Source organism: Heterodontus francisci, chromosome 48 (genome assembly GCF_036365525.1).
Source record: "Heterodontus francisci isolate sHetFra1 chromosome 48, sHetFra1.hap1, whole genome shotgun sequence".
Classification (NCBI taxonomy): domain Eukaryota; kingdom Metazoa; phylum Chordata; class Chondrichthyes; order Heterodontiformes; family Heterodontidae; genus Heterodontus; species Heterodontus francisci.
Genome location: NC_090418.1, coordinates 16,826,029 through 16,847,396, shown reverse-complemented (window position 1 = coordinate 16,847,396; position 21,368 = coordinate 16,826,029). Strand labels below are relative to the sequence as shown.

At 50.9% G+C, this 21,368-nt stretch overlaps 21 non-coding genes across 21 annotated transcripts; all 21 read left to right on the top strand.

The window, feature by feature from the left end:
* The first annotated feature begins 209 nt into the window (after positions 1 to 209).
* trnaq-uug (transfer RNA glutamine (anticodon UUG)) lies at positions 210 to 281 on the top strand. Its single transcript has one exon. It is a non-coding gene; the product is annotated as a tRNA-Gln (tRNA).
* Positions 282 to 1,836: 1,555 nt separating this feature from the next.
* On the top strand, positions 1,837 to 1,908 carry trnaq-cug (transfer RNA glutamine (anticodon CUG)). Its single transcript has one exon. It is a non-coding gene; the product is annotated as a tRNA-Gln (tRNA).
* A 318-nt stretch (positions 1,909 to 2,226) lies between these two features.
* Positions 2,227 to 2,298, top strand: trnaq-uug (transfer RNA glutamine (anticodon UUG)). The gene has a single exon. It is a non-coding gene; the product is annotated as a tRNA-Gln (tRNA).
* A 1,555-nt stretch (positions 2,299 to 3,853) lies between these two features.
* Positions 3,854 to 3,925, top strand: trnaq-cug (transfer RNA glutamine (anticodon CUG)). Its single transcript has one exon. It is a non-coding gene; the product is annotated as a tRNA-Gln (tRNA).
* A 318-nt stretch (positions 3,926 to 4,243) lies between these two features.
* On the top strand, positions 4,244 to 4,315 carry trnaq-uug (transfer RNA glutamine (anticodon UUG)). Its single transcript has one exon. It is a non-coding gene; the product is annotated as a tRNA-Gln (tRNA).
* Positions 4,316 to 5,870: 1,555 nt separating this feature from the next.
* Positions 5,871 to 5,942, top strand: trnaq-cug (transfer RNA glutamine (anticodon CUG)). The gene has a single exon. It is a non-coding gene; the product is annotated as a tRNA-Gln (tRNA).
* A 318-nt stretch (positions 5,943 to 6,260) lies between these two features.
* trnaq-uug (transfer RNA glutamine (anticodon UUG)) lies at positions 6,261 to 6,332 on the top strand. Its single transcript has one exon. It is a non-coding gene; the product is annotated as a tRNA-Gln (tRNA).
* A 1,555-nt stretch (positions 6,333 to 7,887) lies between these two features.
* Positions 7,888 to 7,959, top strand: trnaq-cug (transfer RNA glutamine (anticodon CUG)). Its single transcript has one exon. It is a non-coding gene; the product is annotated as a tRNA-Gln (tRNA).
* Positions 7,960 to 8,277: 318 nt separating this feature from the next.
* trnaq-uug (transfer RNA glutamine (anticodon UUG)) lies at positions 8,278 to 8,349 on the top strand. The gene has a single exon. It is a non-coding gene; the product is annotated as a tRNA-Gln (tRNA).
* A 1,555-nt stretch (positions 8,350 to 9,904) lies between these two features.
* trnaq-cug (transfer RNA glutamine (anticodon CUG)) lies at positions 9,905 to 9,976 on the top strand. The gene has a single exon. It is a non-coding gene; the product is annotated as a tRNA-Gln (tRNA).
* A 318-nt stretch (positions 9,977 to 10,294) lies between these two features.
* Positions 10,295 to 10,366, top strand: trnaq-uug (transfer RNA glutamine (anticodon UUG)). Its single transcript has one exon. It is a non-coding gene; the product is annotated as a tRNA-Gln (tRNA).
* Positions 10,367 to 11,921: 1,555 nt separating this feature from the next.
* Positions 11,922 to 11,993, top strand: trnaq-cug (transfer RNA glutamine (anticodon CUG)). The gene has a single exon. It is a non-coding gene; the product is annotated as a tRNA-Gln (tRNA).
* Positions 11,994 to 12,311: 318 nt separating this feature from the next.
* Positions 12,312 to 12,383, top strand: trnaq-uug (transfer RNA glutamine (anticodon UUG)). Its single transcript has one exon. It is a non-coding gene; the product is annotated as a tRNA-Gln (tRNA).
* Positions 12,384 to 13,938: 1,555 nt separating this feature from the next.
* trnaq-cug (transfer RNA glutamine (anticodon CUG)) lies at positions 13,939 to 14,010 on the top strand. The gene has a single exon. It is a non-coding gene; the product is annotated as a tRNA-Gln (tRNA).
* Positions 14,011 to 14,328: 318 nt separating this feature from the next.
* Positions 14,329 to 14,400, top strand: trnaq-uug (transfer RNA glutamine (anticodon UUG)). The gene has a single exon. It is a non-coding gene; the product is annotated as a tRNA-Gln (tRNA).
* A 1,555-nt stretch (positions 14,401 to 15,955) lies between these two features.
* On the top strand, positions 15,956 to 16,027 carry trnaq-cug (transfer RNA glutamine (anticodon CUG)). Its single transcript has one exon. It is a non-coding gene; the product is annotated as a tRNA-Gln (tRNA).
* Positions 16,028 to 16,345: 318 nt separating this feature from the next.
* Positions 16,346 to 16,417, top strand: trnaq-uug (transfer RNA glutamine (anticodon UUG)). Its single transcript has one exon. It is a non-coding gene; the product is annotated as a tRNA-Gln (tRNA).
* Positions 16,418 to 17,972: 1,555 nt separating this feature from the next.
* Positions 17,973 to 18,044, top strand: trnaq-cug (transfer RNA glutamine (anticodon CUG)). Its single transcript has one exon. It is a non-coding gene; the product is annotated as a tRNA-Gln (tRNA).
* Positions 18,045 to 18,362: 318 nt separating this feature from the next.
* On the top strand, positions 18,363 to 18,434 carry trnaq-uug (transfer RNA glutamine (anticodon UUG)). Its single transcript has one exon. It is a non-coding gene; the product is annotated as a tRNA-Gln (tRNA).
* A 1,555-nt stretch (positions 18,435 to 19,989) lies between these two features.
* On the top strand, positions 19,990 to 20,061 carry trnaq-cug (transfer RNA glutamine (anticodon CUG)). Its single transcript has one exon. It is a non-coding gene; the product is annotated as a tRNA-Gln (tRNA).
* Positions 20,062 to 20,379: 318 nt separating this feature from the next.
* On the top strand, positions 20,380 to 20,451 carry trnaq-uug (transfer RNA glutamine (anticodon UUG)). The gene has a single exon. It is a non-coding gene; the product is annotated as a tRNA-Gln (tRNA).
* Positions 20,452 to 21,368: the final 917 nt, after the last annotated feature.

The window sequence follows — 21,368 nt, the reverse complement described above, 5'->3', positions numbered from 1 at the left end:
ATCCGTCTGACTGCTACTCTTCTGCCAGCTGCCTGCACCGTGATCCACTCTTGCACTCGGTGCAGCTGGTGAAATCTTCCATTGAAAGGATGCACTGCTTTCCGTCAGACGACATATTGCATTCAAGTGCAGTCAGGGATGCTTGCAGGGACTGAGAATGCCAGGGGAGTTGGAGAAAAGACTGTAGCCCTGGCACAGGACAGCCACTTGGTTCCATGGTGTAATGGTGAGCACTCTGGACTTTGAATCCAGCGATCCGAGTTCAAATCTCGGTGGAACCGGCATTCTTGTTGTCCCAGCTGCTGTTAAATTTGGGACACACAAGCGTTCGGCACATGGAGCTGAAATGCTGCTGCTGCGCCTTTCTTGTCTTCATCAAGAGGATTGAGCTTCAATGTCCAATTGCAACATCAGCCTGATCCACGTCTGCAGCAGAGCGACGTTGCAGCTTGTTCCGTGTCCTCAGTGCCTGCACTGCACAGGACAATGGCGTGAGCACAGCATTTCTTTGCAATCTGCATTCAGCAGGGGCGCTTCAACAAATTCAAGAGGGTTTCATCAAATGCAGGCGTCACAACGATTGTCTTCTTGCCCTCGAGCAAATGTGCATGTCATCGTTTCTTGCTTCACTGCCTTGCAACGTTTATAAACTGATCATCTGGCAAGTGTGCCAAACTAGAGTGTGCTGAGAAATGGCAAACACAAGCAGTGACATTAGAAGCTGCAGCCTGGACTGTCCGAGTTGCACAGCATCCACACCTTGAGAACAACTAGTGGGGAAGCTGAAGGTGTGCCTGAGAAAAGATTAAGCCGGAATGCAGACTGGAAATTACAATGTCCAGTGCTTGCAATTTGCTCGTGAAAATGCATTGCTATTTGGAGGGCTCAGCAAGGTATGGCCATTTGCAGTGCAGCTCCCCGTCACAAACCCCGTTGCCGAGGCATTGACTTTATCCCCATTCCCGACCGCTATCTGACGCTGAGACACACGATTGGAAAGCTCGGTGTCCCACTTGAGCCTTAGCCGGTCCGCCACCCGCACGTCTGGTCCATCAGCAAGGACACCTACTTGCACCTCTGCAACGTCACGCGACTAAGTCCCTGCCTCAGCTGATCCGCTGCTGACGTCTTCATCCGTGCCTCTGTTACCTGTGGACTTGACTATTCCAAAACGCCGGCGGACATCCTTCCGGTTTGCACCCTCCGTAAATGCGAGCTCATGGAAATCTCTGCTGCCCAGGTCCTAATTGGCACCTAGTGCAGCTCACCCAGCAACCCTGTGTTGGCGCAACGACATTGTCAACCGCTCTGACGACCGCTGATTTTTCGAATTCCCATGCCTGTTTAAAATTCCTTTGCCGCCTCGCACCTGCGTATCGCCGTAAGCTCATTCAGCTGTTCAAAGCTAGCAGAATCTCTGCGCTCCTCCCATCTTGAACTCTTTGGCTGCCCCGATTATAGCGTCGGTGGCCGTGCCTTCAGCTGCCTGTTCGCTAAGCTCTGCAATTGCCTCCTTAAAAGCGACGGCCTTTCTCGCTCTTTGTCCTTGTTTGAGGCGCTCTTTCAAAGCAAAGGATTGGATCAAGCTTTTGATCAGCTGTGCAAATATATCCTTCTGAAGAGGCTCGCCGCAAATGATGTCGGATAGTGCTGCAAAGTGTCTTGCAGATATTTTCTTACTCCAAGGCTGCTGTGCAGATGTAAGCGGTTGCTGATATTGCGTCTGGCCTCTTCCTGCGCAGGAAACATTCCACAGTTCTGTTCGATGTCGTCTGTGCTTTTGTAAAAGAGAAAGCTATGTCTGATTGACAACTTGCAAAGGCAAAGTTGCCTCTGGGTTCCATGGTGTAATGGTGAGCACTCTGGGCTCTGAATCCAGCGATCCGAGTTCAAATCTCGGTGGAACCTTATTTTCTCACTCCGCGCGATTCCATTTGCAAAAAGGGCAGCTTTTGCAATTTCACAACAAGGTCCAATTCAGGAGGAAAAGTTTCCGCCCAGATCACTTTCCATTGCCATCCGTCTGACTGCTACTCTTCTGCCAGCTGCCTGCCACGTGATCCACTCTTGCACTCGGTGCAGCTGGTGAAATCTTCCATTGAAAGGATGCACTGCTTTCCGTCAGACGACATATTGCATTCAAGTGCAGTCAGGGATGCTTGCAGGGACTGAGAATGCCAGGGGAGTTGGAGAAAAGACTGTAGCCCTGGCACAGGACAGCCACTTGGTTCCATGGTGTAATGGTGAGCACTCTGGACTTTGAATCCAGCGATCCGAGTTCAAATCTCGGTGGAACCGGCATTCTTGTTGTCCCAGCTGCTGTTAAATTTGGGACACACAAGCGTTCGGCACATGGAGCTGAAATGCTGCTGCTGCGCCTTTCTTGTCTTCATCAAGAGGATTGAGCTTCAATGTCCAATTGCAACATCAGCCTGATCCACGTCTGCAGCAGAGCGACGTTGCAGCTTGTTCCGTGTCCTCAGTGCCTGCACTGCACAGGACAATGGCGTGAGCACAGCATTTCTTTGCAATCTGCATTCAGCAGGGGCGCTTCAACAAATTCAAGAGGGTTTCATCAAATGCAGGCGTCACAACGATTGTCTTCTTGCCCTCGAGCAAATGTGCATGTCATCGTTTCTTGCTTCACTGCCTTGCAACGTTTATAAACTGATCATCTGGCAAGTGTGCCAAACTAGAGTGTGCTGAGAAATGGCAAACACAAGCAGTGACATTAGAAGCTGCAGCCTGGACTGTCCGAGTTGCACAGCATCCACACCTTGAGAACAACTAGTGGGGAAGCTGAAGGTGTGCCTGAGAAAAGATTAAGCCGGAATGCAGACTGGAAATTACAATGTCCAGTGCTTGCAATTTGCTCGTGAAAATGCATTGCTATTTGGAGGGCTCAGCAAGGTATGGCCATTTGCAGTGCAGCTCCCCGTCACAAACCCCGTTGCCGAGGCATTGACTTTATCCCCATTCCCGACCGCTATCTGACGCTGAGACACACGATTGGAAAGCTCGGTGTCCCACTTGAGCCTTAGCCGGTCCGCCACCCGCACGTCTGGTCCATCAGCAAGGACACCTACTTGCACCTCTGCAACGTCACGCGACTAAGTCCCTGCCTCAGCTGATCCGCTGCTGACGTCTTCATCCGTGCCTCTGTTACCTGTGGACTTGACTATTCCAAAACGCCGGCGGACATCCTTCCGGTTTGCACCCTCCGTAAATGCGAGCTCATGGAAATCTCTGCTGCCCAGGTCCTAATTGGCACCTAGTGCAGCTCACCCAGCAACCCTGTGTTGGCGCAACGACATTGTCAACCGCTCTGACGACCGCTGATTTTTCGAATTCCCATGCCTGTTTAAAATTCCTTTGCCGCCTCGCACCTGCGTATCGCCGTAAGCTCATTCAGCTGTTCAAAGCTAGCAGAATCTCTGCGCTCCTCCCATCTTGAACTCTTTGGCTGCCCCGATTATAGCGTCGGTGGCCGTGCCTTCAGCTGCCTGTTCGCTAAGCTCTGCAATTGCCTCCTTAAAAGCGACGGCCTTTCTCGCTCTTTGTCCTTGTTTGAGGCGCTCTTTCAAAGCAAAGGATTGGATCAAGCTTTTGATCAGCTGTGCAAATATATCCTTCTGAAGAGGCTCGCCGCAAATGATGTCGGATAGTGCTGCAAAGTGTCTTGCAGATATTTTCTTACTCCAAGGCTGCTGTGCAGATGTAAGCGGTTGCTGATATTGCGTCTGGCCTCTTCCTGCGCAGGAAACATTCCACAGTTCTGTTCGATGTCGTCTGTGCTTTTGTAAAAGAGAAAGCTATGTCTGATTGACAACTTGCAAAGGCAAAGTTGCCTCTGGGTTCCATGGTGTAATGGTGAGCACTCTGGGCTCTGAATCCAGCGATCCGAGTTCAAATCTCGGTGGAACCTTATTTTCTCACTCCGCGCGATTCCATTTGCAAAAAGGGCAGCTTTTGCAATTTCACAACAAGGTCCAATTCAGGAGGAAAAGTTTCCGCCCAGATCACTTTCCATTGCCATCCGTCTGACTGCTACTCTTCTGCCAGCTGCCTGCCACGTGATCCACTCTTGCACTCGGTGCAGCTGGTGAAATCTTCCATTGAAAGGATGCACTGCTTTCCGTCAGACGACATATTGCATTCAAGTGCAGTCAGGGATGCTTGCAGGGACTGAGAATGCCAGGGGAGTTGGAGAAAAGACTGTAGCCCTGGCACAGGACAGCCACTTGGTTCCATGGTGTAATGGTGAGCACTCTGGACTTTGAATCCAGCGATCCGAGTTCAAATCTCGGTGGAACCGGCATTCTTGTTGTCCCAGCTGCTGTTAAATTTGGGACACACAAGCGTTCGGCACATGGAGCTGAAATGCTGCTGCTGCGCCTTTCTTGTCTTCATCAAGAGGATTGAGCTTCAATGTCCAATTGCAACATCAGCCTGATCCACGTCTGCAGCAGAGCGACGTTGCAGCTTGTTCCGTGTCCTCAGTGCCTGCACTGCACAGGACAATGGCGTGAGCACAGCATTTCTTTGCAATCTGCATTCAGCAGGGGCGCTTCAACAAATTCAAGAGGGTTTCATCAAATGCAGGCGTCACAACGATTGTCTTCTTGCCCTCGAGCAAATGTGCATGTCATCGTTTCTTGCTTCACTGCCTTGCAACGTTTATAAACTGATCATCTGGCAAGTGTGCCAAACTAGAGTGTGCTGAGAAATGGCAAACACAAGCAGTGACATTAGAAGCTGCAGCCTGGACTGTCCGAGTTGCACAGCATCCACACCTTGAGAACAACTAGTGGGGAAGCTGAAGGTGTGCCTGAGAAAAGATTAAGCCGGAATGCAGACTGGAAATTACAATGTCCAGTGCTTGCAATTTGCTCGTGAAAATGCATTGCTATTTGGAGGGCTCAGCAAGGTATGGCCATTTGCAGTGCAGCTCCCCGTCACAAACCCCGTTGCCGAGGCATTGACTTTATCCCCATTCCCGACCGCTATCTGACGCTGAGACACACGATTGGAAAGCTCGGTGTCCCACTTGAGCCTTAGCCGGTCCGCCACCCGCACGTCTGGTCCATCAGCAAGGACACCTACTTGCACCTCTGCAACGTCACGCGACTAAGTCCCTGCCTCAGCTGATCCGCTGCTGACGTCTTCATCCGTGCCTCTGTTACCTGTGGACTTGACTATTCCAAAACGCCGGCGGACATCCTTCCGGTTTGCACCCTCCGTAAATGCGAGCTCATGGAAATCTCTGCTGCCCAGGTCCTAATTGGCACCTAGTGCAGCTCACCCAGCAACCCTGTGTTGGCGCAACGACATTGTCAACCGCTCTGACGACCGCTGATTTTTCGAATTCCCATGCCTGTTTAAAATTCCTTTGCCGCCTCGCACCTGCGTATCGCCGTAAGCTCATTCAGCTGTTCAAAGCTAGCAGAATCTCTGCGCTCCTCCCATCTTGAACTCTTTGGCTGCCCCGATTATAGCGTCGGTGGCCGTGCCTTCAGCTGCCTGTTCGCTAAGCTCTGCAATTGCCTCCTTAAAAGCGACGGCCTTTCTCGCTCTTTGTCCTTGTTTGAGGCGCTCTTTCAAAGCAAAGGATTGGATCAAGCTTTTGATCAGCTGTGCAAATATATCCTTCTGAAGAGGCTCGCCGCAAATGATGTCGGATAGTGCTGCAAAGTGTCTTGCAGATATTTTCTTACTCCAAGGCTGCTGTGCAGATGTAAGCGGTTGCTGATATTGCGTCTGGCCTCTTCCTGCGCAGGAAACATTCCACAGTTCTGTTCGATGTCGTCTGTGCTTTTGTAAAAGAGAAAGCTATGTCTGATTGACAACTTGCAAAGGCAAAGTTGCCTCTGGGTTCCATGGTGTAATGGTGAGCACTCTGGGCTCTGAATCCAGCGATCCGAGTTCAAATCTCGGTGGAACCTTATTTTCTCACTCCGCGCGATTCCATTTGCAAAAAGGGCAGCTTTTGCAATTTCACAACAAGGTCCAATTCAGGAGGAAAAGTTTCCGCCCAGATCACTTTCCATTGCCATCCGTCTGACTGCTACTCTTCTGCCAGCTGCCTGCCACGTGATCCACTCTTGCACTCGGTGCAGCTGGTGAAATCTTCCATTGAAAGGATGCACTGCTTTCCGTCAGACGACATATTGCATTCAAGTGCAGTCAGGGATGCTTGCAGGGACTGAGAATGCCAGGGGAGTTGGAGAAAAGACTGTAGCCCTGGCACAGGACAGCCACTTGGTTCCATGGTGTAATGGTGAGCACTCTGGACTTTGAATCCAGCGATCCGAGTTCAAATCTCGGTGGAACCGGCATTCTTGTTGTCCCAGCTGCTGTTAAATTTGGGACACACAAGCGTTCGGCACATGGAGCTGAAATGCTGCTGCTGCGCCTTTCTTGTCTTCATCAAGAGGATTGAGCTTCAATGTCCAATTGCAACATCAGCCTGATCCACGTCTGCAGCAGAGCGACGTTGCAGCTTGTTCCGTGTGCTCAGTGCCTGCACTGCACAGGACAATGGCGTGAGCACAGCATTTCTTTGCAATCTGCATTCAGCAGGGGCGCTTCAACAAATTCAAGAGGGTTTCATCAAATGCAGGCGTCACAACGATTGTCTTCTTGCCCTCGAGCAAATGTGCATGTCATCGTTTCTTGCTTCACTGCCTTGCAACGTTTATAAACTGATCATCTGGCAAGTGTGCCAAACTAGAGTGTGCTGAGAAATGGCAAACACAAGCAGTGACATTAGAAGCTGCAGCCTGGACTGTCCGAGTTGCACAGCATCCACACCTTGAGAACAACTAGTGGGGAAGCTGAAGGTGTGCCTGAGAAAAGATTAAGCCGGAATGCAGACTGGAAATTACAATGTCCAGTGCTTGCAATTTGCTCGTGAAAATGCATTGCTATTTGGAGGGCTCAGCAAGGTATGGCCATTTGCAGTGCAGCTCCCCGTCACAAACCCCGTTGCCGAGGCATTGACTTTATCCCCATTCCCGACCGCTATCTGACGCTGAGACACACGATTGGAAAGCTCGGTGTCCCACTTGAGCCTTAGCCGGTCCGCCACCCGCACGTCTGGTCCATCAGCAAGGACACCTACTTGCACCTCTGCAACGTCACGCGACTAAGTCCCTGCCTCAGCTGATCCGCTGCTGACGTCTTCATCCGTGCCTCTGTTACCTGTGGACTTGACTATTCCAAAACGCCGGCGGACATCCTTCCGGTTTGCACCCTCCGTAAATGCGAGCTCATGGAAATCTCTGCTGCCCAGGTCCTAATTGGCACCTAGTGCAGCTCACCCAGCAACCCTGTGTTGGCGCAACGACATTGTCAACCGCTCTGACGACCGCTGATTTTTCGAATTCCCATGCCTGTTTAAAATTCCTTTGCCGCCTCGCACCTGCGTATCGCCGTAAGCTCATTCAGCTGTTCAAAGCTAGCAGAATCTCTGCGCTCCTCCCATCTTGAACTCTTTGGCTGCCCCGATTATAGCGTCGGTGGCCGTGCCTTCAGCTGCCTGTTCGCTAAGCTCTGCAATTGCCTCCTTAAAAGCGACGGCCTTTCTCGCTCTTTGTCCTTGTTTGAGGCGCTCTTTCAAAGCAAAGGATTGGATCAAGCTTTTGATCAGCTGTGCAAATATATCCTTCTGAAGAGGCTCGCCGCAAATGATGTCGGATAGTGCTGCAAAGTGTCTTGCAGATATTTTCTTACTCCAAGGCTGCTGTGCAGATGTAAGCGGTTGCTGATATTGCGTCTGGCCTCTTCCTGCGCAGGAAACATTCCACAGTTCTGTTCGATGTCGTCTGTGCTTTTGTAAAAGAGAAAGCTATGTCTGATTGACAACTTGCAAAGGCAAAGTTGCCTCTGGGTTCCATGGTGTAATGGTGAGCACTCTGGGCTCTGAATCCAGCGATCCGAGTTCAAATCTCGGTGGAACCTTATTTTCTCACTCCGCGCGATTCCATTTGCAAAAAGGGCAGCTTTTGCAATTTCACAACAAGGTCCAATTCAGGAGGAAAAGTTTCCGCCCAGATCACTTTCCATTGCCATCCGTCTGACTGCTACTCTTCTGCCAGCTGCCTGCCACGTGATCCACTCTTGCACTCGGTGCAGCTGGTGAAATCTTCCATTGAAAGGATGCACTGCTTTCCGTCAGACGACATATTGCATTCAAGTGCAGTCAGGGATGCTTGCAGGGACTGAGAATGCCAGGGGAGTTGGAGAAAAGACTGTAGCCCTGGCACAGGACAGCCACTTGGTTCCATGGTGTAATGGTGAGCACTCTGGACTTTGAATCCAGCGATCCGAGTTCAAATCTCGGTGGAACCGGCATTCTTGTTGTCCCAGCTGCTGTTAAATTTGGGACACACAAGCGTTCGGCACATGGAGCTGAAATGCTGCTGCTGCGCCTTTCTTGTCTTCATCAAGAGGATTGAGCTTCAATGTCCAATTGCAACATCAGCCTGATCCACGTCTGCAGCAGAGCGACGTTGCAGCTTGTTCCGTGTCCTCAGTGCCTGCACTGCACAGGACAATGGCGTGAGCACAGCATTTCTTTGCAATCTGCATTCAGCAGGGGCGCTTCAACAAATTCAAGAGGGTTTCATCAAATGCAGGCGTCACAACGATTGTCTTCTTGCCCTCGAGCAAATGTGCATGTCATCGTTTCTTGCTTCACTGCCTTGCAACGTTTATAAACTGATCATCTGGCAAGTGTGCCAAACTAGAGTGTGCTGAGAAATGGCAAACACAAGCAGTGACATTAGAAGCTGCAGCCTGGACTGTCCGAGTTGCACAGCATCCACACCTTGAGAACAACTAGTGGGGAAGCTGAAGGTGTGCCTGAGAAAAGATTAAGCCGGAATGCAGACTGGAAATTACAATGTCCAGTGCTTGCAATTTGCTCGTGAAAATGCATTGCTATTTGGAGGGCTCAGCAAGGTATGGCCATTTGCAGTGCAGCTCCCCGTCACAAACCCCGTTGCCGAGGCATTGACTTTATCCCCATTCCCGACCGCTATCTGACGCTGAGACACACGATTGGAAAGCTCGGTGTCCCACTTGAGCCTTAGCCGGTCCGCCACCCGCACGTCTGGTCCATCAGCAAGGACACCTACTTGCACCTCTGCAACGTCACGCGACTAAGTCCCTGCCTCAGCTGATCCGCTGCTGACGTCTTCATCCGTGCCTCTGTTACCTGTGGACTTGACTATTCCAAAACGCCGGCGGACATCCTTCCGGTTTGCACCCTCCGTAAATGCGAGCTCATGGAAATCTCTGCTGCCCAGGTCCTAATTGGCACCTAGTGCAGCTCACCCAGCAACCCTGTGTTGGCGCAACGACATTGTCAACCGCTCTGACGACCGCTGATTTTTCGAATTCCCATGCCTGTTTAAAATTCCTTTGCCGCCTCGCACCTGCGTATCGCCGTAAGCTCATTCAGCTGTTCAAAGCTAGCAGAATCTCTGCGCTCCTCCCATCTTGAACTCTTTGGCTGCCCCGATTATAGCGTCGGTGGCCGTGCCTTCAGCTGCCTGTTCGCTAAGCTCTGCAATTGCCTCCTTAAAAGCGACGGCCTTTCTCGCTCTTTGTCCTTGTTTGAGGCGCTCTTTCAAAGCAAAGGATTGGATCAAGCTTTTGATCAGCTGTGCAAATATATCCTTCTGAAGAGGCTCGCCGCAAATGATGTCGGATAGTGCTGCAAAGTGTCTTGCAGATATTTTCTTACTCCAAGGCTGCTGTGCAGATGTAAGCGGTTGCTGATATTGCGTCTGGCCTCTTCCTGCGCAGGAAACATTCCACAGTTCTGTTCGATGTCGTCTGTGCTTTTGTAAAAGAGAAAGCTATGTCTGATTGACAACTTGCAAAGGCAAAGTTGCCTCTGGGTTCCATGGTGTAATGGTGAGCACTCTGGGCTCTGAATCCAGCGATCCGAGTTCAAATCTCGGTGGAACCTTATTTTCTCACTCCGCGCGATTCCATTTGCAAAAAGGGCAGCTTTTGCAATTTCACAACAAGGTCCAATTCAGGAGGAAAAGTTTCCGCCCAGATCACTTTCCATTGCCATCCGTCTGACTGCTACTCTTCTGCCAGCTGCCTGCCACGTGATCCACTCTTGCACTCGGTGCAGCTGGTGAAATCTTCCATTGAAAGGATGCACTGCTTTCCGTCAGACGACATATTGCATTCAAGTGCAGTCAGGGATGCTTGCAGGGACTGAGAATGCCAGGGGAGTTGGAGAAAAGACTGTAGCCCTGGCACAGGACAGCCACTTGGTTCCATGGTGTAATGGTGAGCACTCTGGACTTTGAATCCAGCGATCCGAGTTCAAATCTCGGTGGAACCGGCATTCTTGTTGTCCCAGCTGCTGTTAAATTTGGGACACACAAGCGTTCGGCACATGGAGCTGAAATGCTGCTGCTGCGCCTTTCTTGTCTTCATCAAGAGGATTGAGCTTCAATGTCCAATTGCAACATCAGCCTGATCCACGTCTGCAGCAGAGCGACGTTGCAGCTTGTTCCGTGTCCTCAGTGCCTGCACTGCACAGGACAATGGCGTGAGCACAGCATTTCTTTGCAATCTGCATTCAGCAGGGGCGCTTCAACAAATTCAAGAGGGTTTCATCAAATGCAGGCGTCACAACGATTGTCTTCTTGCCCTCGAGCAAATGTGCATGTCATCGTTTCTTGCTTCACTGCCTTGCAACGTTTATAAACTGATCATCTGGCAAGTGTGCCAAACTAGAGTGTGCTGAGAAATGGCAAACACAAGCAGTGACATTAGAAGCTGCAGCCTGGACTGTCCGAGTTGCACAGCATCCACACCTTGAGAACAACTAGTGGGGAAGCTGAAGGTGTGCCTGAGAAAAGATTAAGCCGGAATGCAGACTGGAAATTACAATGTCCAGTGCTTGCAATTTGCTCGTGAAAATGCATTGCTATTTGGAGGGCTCAGCAAGGTATGGCCATTTGCAGTGCAGCTCCCCGTCACAAACCCCGTTGCCGAGGCATTGACTTTATCCCCATTCCCGACCGCTATCTGACGCTGAGACACACGATTGGAAAGCTCGGTGTCCCACTTGAGCCTTAGCCGGTCCGCCACCCGCACGTCTGGTCCATCAGCAAGGACACCTACTTGCACCTCTGCAACGTCACGCGACTAAGTCCCTGCCTCAGCTGATCCGCTGCTGACGTCTTCATCCGTGCCTCTGTTACCTGTGGACTTGACTATTCCAAAACGCCGGCGGACATCCTTCCGGTTTGCACCCTCCGTAAATGCGAGCTCATGGAAATCTCTGCTGCCCAGGTCCTAATTGGCACCTAGTGCAGCTCACCCAGCAACCCTGTGTTGGCGCAACGACATTGTCAACCGCTCTGACGACCGCTGATTTTTCGAATTCCCATGCCTGTTTAAAATTCCTTTGCCGCCTCGCACCTGCGTATCGCCGTAAGCTCATTCAGCTGTTCAAAGCTAGCAGAATCTCTGCGCTCCTCCCATCTTGAACTCTTTGGCTGCCCCGATTATAGCGTCGGTGGCCGTGCCTTCAGCTGCCTGTTCGCTAAGCTCTGCAATTGCCTCCTTAAAAGCGACGGCCTTTCTCGCTCTTTGTCCTTGTTTGAGGCGCTCTTTCAAAGCAAAGGATTGGATCAAGCTTTTGATCAGCTGTGCAAATATATCCTTCTGAAGAGGCTCGCCGCAAATGATGTCGGATAGTGCTGCAAAGTGTCTTGCAGATATTTTCTTACTCCAAGGCTGCTGTGCAGATGTAAGCGGTTGCTGATATTGCGTCTGGCCTCTTCCTGCGCAGGAAACATTCCACAGTTCTGTTCGATGTCGTCTGTGCTTTTGTAAAAGAGAAAGCTATGTCTGATTGACAACTTGCAAAGGCAAAGTTGCCTCTGGGTTCCATGGTGTAATGGTGAGCACTCTGGGCTCTGAATCCAGCGATCCGAGTTCAAATCTCGGTGGAACCTTATTTTCTCACTCCGCGCGATTCCATTTGCAAAAAGGGCAGCTTTTGCAATTTCACAACAAGGTCCAATTCAGGAGGAAAATTTTCCGCCCAGATCACTTTCCATTGCCATCCGTCTGACTGCTACTCTTCTGCCAGCTGCCTGCCACGTGATCCACTCTTGCACTCGGTGCAGCTGGTGAAATCTTCCATTGAAAGGATGCACTGCTTTCCGTCAGACGACATATTGCATTCAAGTGCAGTCAGGGATGCTTGCAGGGACTGAGAATGCCAGGGGAGTTGGAGAAAAGACTGTAGCCCTGGCACAGGACAGCCACTTGGTTCCATGGTGTAATGGTGAGCACTCTGGACTTTGAATCCAGCGATCCGAGTTCAAATCTCGGTGGAACCGGCATTCTTGTTGTCCCAGCTGCTGTTAAATTTGGGACACACAAGCGTTCGGCACATGGAGCTGAAATGCTGCTGCTGCGCCTTTCTTGTCTTCATCAAGAGGATTGAGCTTCAATGTCCAATTGCAACATCAGCCTGATCCACGTCTGCAGCAGAGCGACGTTGCAGCTTGTTCCGTGTCCTCAGTGCCTGCACTGCACAGGACAATGGCGTGAGCACAGCATTTCTTTGCAATCTGCATTCAGCAGGGGCGCTTCAACAAATTCAAGAGGGTTTCATCAAATGCAGGCGTCACAACGATTGTCTTCTTGCCCTCGAGCAAATGTGCATGTCATCGTTTCTTGCTTCACTGCCTTGCAACGTTTATAAACTGATCATCTGGCAAGTGTGCCAAACTAGAGTGTGCTGAGAAATGGCAAACACAAGCAGTGACATTAGAAGCTGCAGCCTGGACTGTCCGAGTTGCACAGCATCCACACCTTGAGAACAACTAGTGGGGAAGCTGAAGGTGTGCCTGAGAAAAGATTAAGCCGGAATGCAGACTGGAAATTACAATGTCCAGTGCTTGCAATTTGCTCGTGAAAATGCATTGCTATTTGGAGGGCTCAGCAAGGTATGGCCATTTGCAGTGCAGCTCCCCGTCACAAACTCCGTTGCCGAGGCATTGACTTTATCCCCATTCCCGACCGCTATCTGACGCTGAGACACACGATTGGAAAGCTCGGTGTCCCACTTGAGCCTTAGCCGGTCCGCCACCCGCACGTCTGGTCCATCAGCAAGGACACCTACTTGCACCTCTGCAACGTCACGCGACTAAGTCCCTGCCTCAGCTGATCCGCTGCTGACGTCTTCATCCGTGCCTCTGTTACCTGTGGACTTGACTATTCCAAAACGCCGGCGGACATCCTTCCGGTTTGCACCCTCCGTAAATGCGAGCTCATGGAAATCTCTGCTGCCCAGGTCCTAATTGGCACCTAGTGCAGCTCACCCAGCAACCCTGTGTTGGCGCAACGACATTGTCAACCGCTCTGACGACCGCTGATTTTTCGAATTCCCATGCCTGTTTAAAATTCCTTTGCCGCCTCGCACCTGCGTATCGCCGTAAGCTCATTCAGCTGTTCAAAGCTAGCAGAATCTCTGCGCTCCTCCCATCTTGAACTCTTTGGCTGCCCCGATTATAGCGTCGGTGGCCGTGCCTTCAGCTGCCTGTTCGCTAAGCTCTGCAATTGCCTCCTTAAAAGCGACGGCCTTTCTCGCTCTTTGTCCTTGTTTGAGGCGCTCTTTCAAAGCAAAGGATTGGATCAAGCTTTTGATCAGCTGTGCAAATATATCCTTCTGAAGAGGCTCGCCGCAAATGATGTCGGATAGTGCTGCAAAGTGTCTTGCAGATATTTTCTTACTCCAAGGCTGCTGTGCAGATGTAAGCGGTTGCTGATATTGCGTCTGGCCTCTTCCTGCGCAGGAAACATTCCACAGTTCTGTTCGATGTCGTCTGTGCTTTTGTAAAAGAGAAAGCTATGTCTGATTGACAACTTGCAAAGGCAAAGTTGCCTCTGGGTTCCATGGTGTAATGGTGAGCACTCTGGGCTCTGAATCCAGCGATCCGAGTTCAAATCTCGGTGGAACCTTATTTTCTCACTCCGCGCGATTCCATTTGCAAAAAGGGCAGCTTTTGCAATTTCACAACAAGGTCCAATTCAGGAGGAAAAGTTTCCGCCCAGATCACTTTCCATTGCCATCCGTCTGACTGCTACTCTTCTGCCAGCTGCCTGCCACGTGATCCACTCTTGCACTCGGTGCAGCTGGTGAAATCTTCCATTGAAAGGATGCACTGCTTTCCGTCAGACGACATATTGCATTCAAGTGCAGTCAGGGATGCTTGCAGGGACTGAGAATGCCAGGGGCGTTGGAGAAAAGACTGTAGCCCTGGCACAGGACAGCCACTTGGTTCCATGGTGTAATGGTGAGCACTCTGGACTTTGAATCCAGCGATCCGAGTTCAAATCTCGGTGGAACCGGCATTCTTGTTGTCCCAGCTGCTGTTAAATTTGGGACACACAAGCGTTCGGCACATGGAGCTGAAATGCTGCTGCTGCGCCTTTCTTGTCTTCATCAAGAGGATTGAGCTTCAATGTCCAATTGCAACATCAGCCTGATCCACGTCTGCAGCAGAGCGACGTTGCAGCTTGTTCCGTGTCCTCAGTGCCTGCACTGCACAGGACAATGGCGTGAGCACAGCATTTCTTTGCAATCTGCATTCAGCAGGGGCGCTTCAACAAATTCAAGAGGGTTTCATCAAATGCAGGCGTCACAACGATTGTCTTCTTGCCCTCGAGCAAATGTGCATGTCATCGTTTCTTGCTTCACTGCCTTGCAACGTTTATAAACTGATCATCTGGCAAGTGTGCCAAACTAGAGTGTGCTGAGAAATGGCAAACACAAGCAGTGACATTAGAAGCTGCAGCCTGGACTGTCCGAGTTGCACAGCATCCACACCTTGAGAACAACTAGTGGGGAAGCTGAAGGTGTGCCTGAGAAAAGATTAAGCCGGAATGCAGACTGGAAATTACAATGTCCAGTGCTTGCAATTTGCTCGTGAAAATGCATTGCTATTTGGAGGGCTCAGCAAGGTATGGCCATTTGCAGTGCAGCTCCCCGTCACAAACCCCGTTGCCGAGGCATTGACTTTATCCCCATTCCCGACCGCTATCTGACGCTGAGACACACGATTGGAAAGCTCGGTGTCCCACTTGAGCCTTAGCCGGTCCGCCACCCGCACGTCTGGTCCATCAGCAAGGACACCTACTTGCACCTCTGCAACGTCACGCGACTAAGTCCCTGCCTCAGCTGATCCGCTGCTGACGTCTTCATCCGTGCCTCTGTTACCTGTGGACTTGACTATTCCAAAACGCCGGCGGACATCCTTCCGGTTTGCACCCTCCGTAAATGCGAGCTCATGGAAATCTCTGCTGCCCAGGTCCTAATTGGCACCTAGTGCAGCTCACCCAGCAACCCTGTGTTGGCGCAACGACATTGTCAACCGCTCTGACGACCGCTGATTTTTCGAATTCCCATGCCTGTTTAAAATTCCTTTGCCGCCTCGCACCTGCGTATCGCCGTAAGCTCATTCAGCTGTTCAAAGCTAGCAGAATCTCTGCGCTCCTCCCATCTTGAACTCTTTGGCTGCCCCGATTATAGCGTCGGTGGCCGTGCCTTCAGCTGCCTGTTCCCTAAGCTCTGCAATTGCCTCCTTAAAAGCGACGGCCTTTCTCGCTCTTTGTCCTTGTTTGAGGCGCTCTTTCAAAGCAAAGGATTGGATCAAGCTTTTGATCAGCTGTGCAAATATATCCTTCTGAAGAGGCTCGCCGCAAATGATGTTGGATAGTGCTGCAAAGTGTCTTGCAGATATTTTCTTACTCCAAGGCTGCTGTGCAGATGTAAGCGGTTGCTGATATTGCGTCTGGCCTCTTCCTGCGCAGGAAACATTCCACAGTTCTGTTCGATGTCGTCTGTGCTTTTGTAAAAGAGAAAGCTATGTCTGATTGACAACTTGCAAAGGCAAAGTTGCCTCTGGGTTCCATGGTGTAATGGTGAGCACTCTGGGCTCTGAATCCAGCGATCCGAGTTCAAATCTCGGTGGAACCTTATTTTCTCACTCCGCGCGATTCCATTTGCAAAAAGGGCAGCTTTTGCAATTTCACAACAAGGTCCAATTCAGGAGGAAAAGTTTCCGCCCAGATCACTTTCCATTGCCATCCGTCTGACTGCTACTCTTCTGCCAGCTGCCTGCCACGTGATCCACTCTTGCACTCGGTGCAGCTGGTGAAATCTTCCATTGAAAGGATGCACTGCTTTCCGTCAGACGACATATTGCATTCAAGTGCAGTCAGGGATGCTTGCAGGGACTGAGAATGCCAGGGGCGTTGGAGAAAAGACTGTAGCCCTGGCACAGGACAGCCACTTGGTTCCATGGTGTAATGGTGAGCACTCTGGACTTTGAATCCAGCGATCCGAGTTCAAATCTCGGTGGAACCGGCATTCTTGTTGTCCCAGCTGCTGTTAAATTTGGGACACACAAGCGTTCAGCACATGGAGCTGAAATGCTGCTGCTGCGCCTTTCTTGTCTTCATCAAGAGGATTGAGCTTCAATGTCCAATTGCAACATCAGCCTGATCCACGTCTGCAGCAGAGCGACGTTGCAGCTTGTTCCGTGTCCTCAGTGCCTGCACTGCACAGGACAATGGCGTGAGCACAGCATTTCTTTGCAATCTGCATTCAGCAGGGGCGCTTCAACAAATTCAAGAGGGTTTCATCAAATGCAGGCGTCACAACGATTGTCTTCTTGCCCTCGAGCAAATGTGCATGTCATCGTTTCTTGCTTCACTGCCTTGCAACGTTTATAAACTGATCATCTGGCAAGTGTGCCAAACTAGAGTGTGCTGAGAAATGGCAAACACAAGCAGTGACATTAGAAGCTGCAGCCTGGACTGTCCGAGTTGCACAGCATCCACACCTTGAGAACAACTAGTGGGGAAGCTGAAGGTGTGCCTGAGAAAAGATTAAGCCGGAATGCAGACTGGAAATTACAATGTCCAGTGCTTGCAATTTGCTCGTGAAAATGCATTGCTATTTGGAGGGCTCAGCAAGGTATGGCCATTTGCAGTGCAGCTCCCCGTCACAAACTCCGTTGCCGAGGCATTGACTTTATCCCCATTCCCGACCGCTATCTGACGCTGAGACACACGATTGGAAAGCTCGGTGTCCCACTTGAGCCTTAGCCGGTCCGCCACCCGCACGTCTGGTCCATCAGCAAGGACACCTACTTGCACCTCTGCAACGTCACGCGACTAAGTCCCTGCCTCAGCTGATCCGCTGCTGACGTCTTCATCCGTGCCTCTGTTACCTGTGGACTTGACTATTCCAAAACGCCGGCGGACATCCTTCCGGTTTGCACCCTCCGTAAATGCGAGCTCATGGAAATCTCTGCTGCCCAGGTCCTAATTGGCACCTAGTGCAGCTCACCCAGCAACCCTGTGTTGGCGCAACGACATTGTCAACCGCTCTGACGACCGCTGATTTTTCGAATTCCCATGCCTGTTTAAAATTCCTTTGCCGCCTCGCACCTGCGTATCGCCGTAAGCTCATTCAGCTGTTCAAAGCTAGCAGAATCTCTGCGCTCCTCCCATCTTGAACTCTTTGGCTGCCCCGATTATAGCGTCGGTGGCCGTGCCTTCAGCTGCCTGTTCGCTAAGCTCTGCAATTGCCTCCTTAAAAGCGACGGCCTTTCTCGCTCTTTGTCCTTGTTTGAGGCGCTCTTTCAAAGCAAAGGATTGGATCAAGCTTTTGATCAGCTGTGCAAATATATCCTTCTGAAGAGGCTCGCCGCAAATGATGTCGGATAGTGCTGCAAAGTGTCTTGCAGATATTTTCTTACTCCAAGGCTGCTGTGCAGATGTAAGCGGTTGCTGATATTGCGTCTGGCCTCTTCCTGCGCAGGAAACATTCCACAGTTCTGTTCGATGTCGTCTGTGCTTTTGTAAAAGAGAAAGCTATGTCTGATTGACAACTTGCAAAGGCAAAGTTGCCTCTGGGTTCCATGGTGTAATGGTGAGCACTCTGGGCTCTGAATCCAGCGATCCGAGTTCAAATCTCGGTGGAACCTTATTTTCTCACTCCGCGCGATTCCATTTGCAAAAAGGGCAGCTTTTGCAATTTCACAACAAGGTCCAATTCAGGAGGAAAAGTTTCCGCCCAGATCACTTTCCATTGCCATCCGTCTGACTGCTACTCTTCTGCCAGCTGCCTGCCACGTGATCCACTCTTGCACTCGGTGCAGCTGGTGAAATCTTCCATTGAAAGGATGCACTGCTTTCCGTCAGACGACATATTGCATTCAAGTGCAGTCAGGGATGCTTGCAGGGACTGAGAATGCCAGGGGCGTTGGAGAAAAGACTGTAGCCCTGGCACAGGACAGCCACTTGGTTCCATGGTGTAATGGTGAGCACTCTGGACTTTGAATCCAGCGATCCGAGTTCAAATCTCGGTGGAACCGGCATTCTTGTTGTCCCAGCTGCTGTTAAATTTGGGACACACAAGCGTTCGGCACATGGAGCTGAAATGCTGCTGCTGCGCCTTTCTTGTCTTCATCAAGAGGATTGAGCTTCAATGTCCAATTGCAACATCAGCCTGATCCACGTCTGCAGCAGAGCGACGTTGCAGCTTGTTCCGTGTCCTCAGTGCCTGCACTGCACAGGACAATGGCGTGAGCACAGCATTTCTTTGCAATCTGCATTCAGCAGGGGCGCTTCAACAAATTCAAGAGGGTTTCATCAAATGCAGGCGTCACAACGATTGTCTTCTTGCCCTCGAGCAAATGTGCATGTCATCGTTTCTTGCTTCACTGCCTTGCAACGTTTATAAACTGATCATCTGGCAAGTGTGCCAAACTAGAGTGTGCTGAGAAATGGCAAACACAAGCAGTGACATTAGAAGCTGCAGCCTGGACTGTCCGAGTTGCACAGCATCCACACCTTGAGAACAACTAGTGGGGAAGCTGAAGGTGTGCCTGAGAAAAGATTAAGCCGGAATGCAGACTGGAAATTACAATGTCCAGTGCTTGCAATTTGCTCGTGAAAATGCATTGCTATTTGGAGGGCTCAGCAAGGTATGGCCATTTGCAGTGCAGCTCCCCGTCACAAACCCCGTTGCCGAGGCATTGACTTTATCCCCATTCCCGACCGCTATCTGACGCTGAGACACACGATTGGAAAGCTCGGTGTCCCACTTGAGCCTTAGCCGGTCCGCCACCCGCACGTCTGGTCCATCAGCAAGGACACCTACTTGCACCTCTGCAACGTCACGCGACTAAGTCCCTGCCTCAGCTGATCCGCTGCTGACGTCTTCATCCGTGCCTCTGTTACCTGTGGACTTGACTATTCCAAAACGCCGGCGGACATCCTTCCGGTTTGCACCCTCCGTAAATGCGAGCTCATGGAAATCTCTGCTGCCCAGGTCCTAATTGGCACCTAGTGCAGCTCACCCAGCAACCCTGTGTTGGCGCAACGACATTGTCAACCGCTCTGACGACCGCTGATTTTTCGAATTCCCATGCCTGTTTAAAATTCCTTTGCCGCCTCGCACCTGCGTATCGCCGTAAGCTCATTCAGCTGTTCAAAGCTAGCAGAATCTCTGCGCTCCTCCCATCTTGAACTCTTTGGCTGCCCCGATTATAGCGTCGGTGGCCGTGCCTTCAGCTGCCTGTTCCCTAAGCTCTGCAATTGCCTCCTTAAAAGCGACGGCCTTTCTCGCTCTTTGTCCTTGTTTGAGGCGCTCTTTCAAAGCAAAGGATTGGATCAAGCTTTTGATCAGCTGTGCAAATATATCCTTCTGAAGAGGCTCGCCGCAAATGATGTCGGATAGTGCTGCAAAGTGTCTTGCAGATATTTTCTTACTCCAAGGCTGCTGTGCAGATGTAAGCGGTTGCTGATATTGCGTCTGGCCTCTTCCTGCGCAGGAAACATTCCACAGTTCTGTTCGATGTCGTCTGTGCTTTTGTAAAAGAGAAAGCTATGTCTGATTGACAACTTGCAAAGGCAAAGTTGCCTCTGGGTTCCATGGTGTAATGGTGAGCACTCTGGGCTCTGAATCCAGCGATCCGAGTTCAAATCTCGGTGGAACCTTATTTTCTCACTCCGCGCGATTCCATTTGCAAAAAGGGCAGCTTTTGCAATTTCACAACAAGGTCCAATTCAGGAGGAAAAGTTTCCGCCCAGATCACTTTCCATTGCCATCCGTCTGACTGCTACTCTTCTGCCAGCTGCCTGCCACGTGATCCACTCTTGCACTCGGTGCAGCTGGTGAAATCTTCCATTGAAAGGATGCACTGCTTTCCGTCAGACGACATATTGCATTCAAGTGCAGTCAGGGATGCTTGCAGGGACTGAGAATGCCAGGGGCGTTGGAGAAAAGACTGTAGCCCTGGCACAGGACAGCCACTTGGTTCCATGGTGTAATGGTGAGCACTCTGGACTTTGAATCCAGCGATCCGAGTTCAAATCTCGGTGGAACCGGCATTCTTGTTGTCCCAGCTGCTGTTAAATTTGGGACACACAAGCGTTCAGCACATGGAGCTGAAATGCTGCTGCTGCGCCTTTCTTGTCTTCATCAAGAGGATTGAGCTTCAATGTCCAATTGCAACATCAGCCTGATCCACGTCTGCAGCAGAGCGACGTTGCAGCTTGTTCCGTGTCCTCAGTGCCTGCACTGCACAGGACAATGGCGTGAGCACAGCATTTCTTTGCAATCTGCATTCAGCAGGGGCGCTTCAACAAATTCAAGAGGGTTTCATCAAATGCAGGCGTCACAACGATTGTCTTCTTGCCCTCGAGCAAATGTGCATGTCATCGTTTCTTGCTTCACTGCCTTGCAACGTTTATAAACTGATCATCTGGCAAGTGTGCCAAACTAGAGTGTGCTGAGAAATGGCAAACACAAGCAGTGACATTAGAAGCTGCAGCCTGGACTGTCCGAGTTGCACAGCATCCACACCTTGAGAACAACTAGTGGGGAAGCTGAAGGTGTGCCTGAGAAAAGATTAAGCCGGAATGCAGACTGGAAATTACAATGTCCAGTGCTTGCAATTTGCTCGTGAAAATGCATTGCTATTTGGAGGGCTCAGCAAGGTATGGCCATTTGCAGTGCAGCTCCCCGTCACAAACTCCGTTGCCGAGGCATTGACTTTATCCCCATTCCCGACCGCTATCTGACGCTGAGACACACGATTGGAAAGCTCGGTGTCCCACTTGAGCCTTAGCCGGTCCGCCACCCGCACGTCTGGTCCATCAGCAAGGACACCTACTTGCACCTCTGCAACGTCACGCGACTAAGTCCCTGCCTCAGCTGATCCGCTGCTGACGTCTTCATCCGTGCCTCTGTTACCTGTGGACTTGACTATTCCAAAACGCCGGCGGACATCCTTCCGGTTTGC